Source organism: Schistocerca americana, chromosome 9 (assembly GCF_021461395.2).
Source record: "Schistocerca americana isolate TAMUIC-IGC-003095 chromosome 9, iqSchAmer2.1, whole genome shotgun sequence".
NCBI lineage: Eukaryota > Metazoa > Arthropoda > Insecta > Orthoptera > Acrididae > Schistocerca > Schistocerca americana.
In genome coordinates this window covers 114,448,799-114,454,162 of record NC_060127.1, presented here as the reverse complement: position 1 = coordinate 114,454,162, position 5,364 = coordinate 114,448,799, and the positions used below count along the sequence as shown (strand labels likewise).

Genomic DNA, 5,364 nt, shown 5'->3' with positions numbered 1-5,364 from the left:
ACCTGTTTAGGTGATCTCTGAGGTAATATTTTGCCAATAATGATTCAGACATCATTTCAGAGCAGTCTTACATTCTATTTCACGTTTTCTGAACATTCTTTCAAGAGTACTCCAAAGATGTTCACTTGGACTGAGGTCTGCAATCTGTGCTGGAAACGTGGGGGTACATGGAGAGTGTGGTACAAGAAACTCTGACGAACAATTTCCGCTGTCTGCTTAGGGTCAGCGTCTCATCGGAAGTAGTAATACGTGAGTAAAGCAAAGCTAGCAAAAGTTCATTTTTGCCTGCAGAAGATTTAAATACTGCCCTCTATCCATTTTACCTCCAACAAAAAGAAGTTGCCCAACACCAGACGTTGTCATAAATCCCCATACCATAGCTCCTCCACCGCGAGTTCAACGTTTGTGAGATGCTGCTCACCATTTGGTCGTCTCCATACGAAAAGTCTGCCATCATTTGCTGATACTCCCCACGTTCCCACGTTTTCAGTACAGGCCGCAGAAATTAGTCCAAGTGAACATCTTTGGAGTACGCTCGAAAGAATGGGCAGAAAACATGAAATACGAAGAAACTGAACTGATGTCTACTCCATCAGTGGTAAAATATTACCTCAGAGACCGCCAATCAGGTTCACTGATACGTAGGAGAGGAATGACTATAAAGTGCTAACATTGGCATTATATTTACGTACATTTTAGTTTCCTTTGTGTGCATGAAGTCTTTTTTCCCACTGTGCGACGCCAGCTGGTGCAGGAAATGAAATTACATATTGCATAATTTAGTCAATCGTTTTATATGCACAGATAGGAAGGAAATCGCATACTGTTTACCAAATAACCGCTCTGGTGTGGACTTAAGTTCTAATGAATACAGTTACTGTACTTGAAAAACAGTGTATGGATACCTTTCTCCATGACTGTATATCTCTGCCATGGATGGTCAGGTCTTGCAGCCTAATGGTAAAAAGCGTGCCTGGAAACCGAGAAACCGAAAGGTCGCGTAATCAATTACCGATCGGTTCACGCAATATTTTATTCTGTCTTTTAATTTAACCTTCACCTCTCAACGATATGTGGAGTTGCCAGAAACAACACGTGTTTCCACGTGACACATCACCGTGTTGTTTCTGGCAACTCCACATATCGTTGAGAGGTGAAGGTTAAATCAAAAGACAGAATAAAATATTGCGTGAACCGATCGGTAATTGATTATCCGACCTTTCGGTTTCCAGCTATGCTTTTTACCGCTAGACAGCAAGACCTGACTGTCCATGGCAAAGATATACAGTCATAGAGAAGGGCATCCATACACTGTTTTTCAAGTACAGTAACTTTATTCATTAGATCTTAAGTTCACACCAGAGCGGTTATTTGGTAAGCTAACAGTATGTGGTTTCCTTTCTATCTGTTCAAATAAAACAATTGACTAAATTTGTAAGTAGGCTGTTTATGTTTTCTTATTGGCAACGTTACATAGCGCTCTGTGTGAGAATCACTGGCTGTGCTGTGTGCAGTCTGTGGCTGGTTTGCATTGTTGTCTGCCATTGTAGTGTTGGGCAGCGGCAGCTGGATGTGAACAGCGCGTAGCGTTGGGCAGTTGGAGGTGAGCCGCCGGCAGTGGTGGATGTGGGGAGAGAGATGGCGGAGTTTTGTAATTTGTCATGAACTGCTATATATATTATGACTATTAAGGTAAATACATTGTTTGTTCTCTATTAATATCTTTCATTTGCTAACTATCCCTATCAGTAGTTAGTGCCTTCCGTAGTTTGAATCTTTTATTTAGCTGGCAGTAGTGGCGCTCGCTGTATTGCAGTAGTTCGAGTAATGAAGATTTTTGTGAGGTAAGTGATTTCTGAAAGGTATAGTTTAATGTTAGTGAGGGCCATTCTTTGGTAGGGATTTTTGAAAGTCAGATTGCGTTACGCTAAAAATATTGTGTGTCAGTTTAAGGACAGTCGTGCATAATTGTTTAAAGGGGACGTTTCAAATTATGCATAATGAAATTACATTTTCTATACAGGCTGGCGTCACACACTGGGGAAAAAAGTATTCATGCACACAAAGAAAACTACAATGTACGTAATACAATGGCAATATTAGTAATTTATAGTCAATCCTGTCTTACGTATCACTTCTGTCAAGGTTTTTGGCAAGGACTGAACCTGTTTTGGCTGTCTCTGAGGTAATATTTTCCCACTGATGGTGTAGACACATTCTTTCAAGCAACAGACTTAAATCTTCCTGCGCATTATAATTATCCGGGCTGCTATGCCGTGCTCGGTTGATGAATTCTGTGGTGATTCCCAACGTTTCATCTCCGACTACGGGAAACGTTGGGAATCACCGCAGAATTCATCAACCGACCACGGCATAACTGCCCGGATAATTATAATGGACATGATATTTCCGGCCGTGAAAGTCTACATTCTAGTATTAAATCTTCCTGTGCTAACACTTAGATCTCTTATTTTACTACGATGATCATTTATTCTTATGTAGGAGGATGTCAACAAAATTATCTTCGTATTTGAAAGAGAAATTTGGTGACTAAAAATTTGGTGAAATTCCTCGCCTCGATGAGAAACACCTATGTCCTAACGATTATCGCCATATCTTGCGTATCATATCCTTGGCACTCTCTCCCAAGTCTCGCGACAGAACGAAACGAGCCTTTAACTTTTCCGCCATCGTTCGTCAATTCTATCTGATAAGGAACACACGCAACACAGTAATACGCCAGCAGAGGACGGACAAGCGGTGTACGCAGTCTCTTTAGTGTATTTGTTCAATCTTTTAAGTGTGCTGCCAACAATACTTTTACGTGATGGTTCCAACTTAAGTTACTCGTAGTTAGGAAGCGACATAGTTTCACGCAGGAGGGGGGCCTCGCTTACCTGGATTATTTATTTTACATTAATATTTACTGATGGACGATCAGAATATAAACTGACCTCTATATTACATTGTTGTGACAACTTGTATGAATACGTGAAATTTGGTTTCTATTTCTTAGTATACCTACAATATATTTATTATCTTGATAAATAAATAAAAATTTCAAAATAACGTTTCATTGAGAAATTGGATGATTATAAGGGAAAACAAGATGAAGGAAGGATAGGTTGTGTAAGATCTCACCAAAAGGGCTACTGCAGATGCAATATCAAGACTACACTTTCAACCATTAGTCTCTGCTGGTATTCTGATTTCTCAGCCCAGTTTCTCACTGAAAGTAGGAAATCACCTCTGAATGAACGTGCCGAGCGAGGTGGCGCAGTGGTTAGCACACTGGACTCGCATTCGGGAGGACGACGGTTCAATCCCGTCTCCCGCCATCCTGATTTAGGTTTTCCGTCATTTCCCTAAATCGCTTCAGGCAAATGCCGGGATGGTTCCTTTGAAAGGGCACGGCCGATTTCCTCCCCAATCCTTCCCTAACCCGAGCATGAGCTCCGTCTCTAATGACCTCGTTGCCGACGGGACGTTAAACACTAACTTCCACCACCACCACCTGAATTAACGTAGAGTAGATGCCTTACGTACGTCTACCATACAATTACAGTCCAACTTCTGTGTTTTTCTATACTACTCAATTCTAATATAATACAAGCCCTTGTTGTGTGTGTGTGATATCATCCGCCTCTTGGGCAAAAAAGTGTTTTCTCATGTGACTCAAACATGTTTCGACACCATTGCGCCTTCGTCAACGGGTTTTCTTTATTAAATTCTGTGAAATGTGAATATATTTAAATGATAACTAATTTGCGAAAATTAGGACTAAGGATAGTATTTGTTTTTTGTTATTGCATTAATTTTACATTAGACTGTTACGCAGTACCTCCTGTACGTTGTCATGCACTTGAAGCTTGTCATTTGCAACTAAATGAAGTCAAATTGAATTTGACTCACGAGTTAACATATCACATTATATCTCAACATTATTTCCTTGTGACAAGAGATTTCCCGCCTATATGTGCTACTACTTAGGTTTAGCTTTAGCAAATTCTATACATATTTTCCGGAATTTTGTTTGTAAATAACACTTTTTATTTTGCCAAAACTCTGATTAAACGTTGTTATTGTATGTCCAGTCTCAGATGCCGTTCATTTTTCCTCAAGTGAGTTTGGGCCAAATGTGAATTTTAGAATTTTATTTCCTTCTTATCTCTCTCTCTCTCTCTCTCTCTCTCTCTCTCTCTCTGTCTGTCTGTCTCTCTCTCTCTCTCTGTGTGTGTGTGTGTATGTGTGTGTGTGTGTGAGAGAGAGAGAGAGAGAGAGAGAGAGAGAGAGAGAGAGAGAGAGAGAGAGAGAGAGAGGTGGAGGGGGGGGGAGGGAGGGAGGGAGAGAGAGAGAGAGAGAGAGAGAGAGAGAGAGAGAGAGAGCTTTCTAAGTGTGTGTGTCATATTTTGTGTACATTTCCTTTAATGTGTTGAACAGTGTTCCCTTGCAAGGTGTAGCGCATAATCTTCATTTACAGTCTATTTTCCATCATTTAATTCCTACTGTAAGTGTAAATTTTTTAGTGTTGTTGCATAATGGAATACTCTGTGGCTGGATTTTAAAATTTTTTAATCTGATTTTATTTCATATGGCGTGGCTGTGGGCTGTTAGATGGTCATCAGACGCGCTACAGCAGCGATTAATATTTGAAGCTATGATGCGTTCTGTGTATCTTGTTTTGATGCCCCTGTACGTTTCTCCTAAGTATACTGACTGACGAGTGTTCATTGGTCCAGATCTGGTGAATTTATTTGTCGGTGTTTCCTGCGTTCTGAGTTTCGCTGTGTTGAGCTGCCTGTCCTGTATCCTTTTCGAAGTCACTGTTTCTTTAATAAGTTGCCCGTTCTGCGAACTATTTCATTACTGTAGGTGATTAAGTTCGCTTTAATTTTCTGCGTGTGTTGTTCCTATGTTACGTCTAGCATGTGATCATTCTCTGTGTGTTGTATTGTTCTGTGTTGTGCAAGTCTTGAGTATATGTGGCCTGTTCATTCCTATTCCGTTTATATACTTTTTTGTTTAGTTTCTTTACACAACGAAATTACGTTTACGAATAAACTGGTCTGTTGAGTCACCAACCAAATTCACATTGTCAACATTTAGTTGCAGATGACGAGCTACCAGCACCCCATAACCTACGGAAGATCCTGCATAATTATAGAAGGTAAAGTTAAGACAATGACAACAAGAGACAATAACTACCCTTAGGCTTGATTTTCGTTGATAATTTGTCACTTAAAAGGAGTTCACATCTCAGAGATTTGGGTAAAGAAACCCCGCGGACTAAGTCTAAAGAGGTACTGAGACGTGTTTGGGTCAGCTGAAGAAACAGCGGTTTGCGTGACAGGCGGACATTATGTT

The 5,364-nt window shown here is 40.4% G+C and overlaps 1 non-coding gene across 1 annotated transcript; it reads left to right on the top strand.

Moving 5' to 3' along the window:
- The first annotated feature begins 3,265 nt into the window (after positions 1-3,265).
- Positions 3,266-3,338, top strand: Trnaa-cgc. Its single transcript has one exon. It is a non-coding gene; the product is annotated as a tRNA-Ala (tRNA).
- Positions 3,339-5,364: the final 2,026 nt, after the last annotated feature.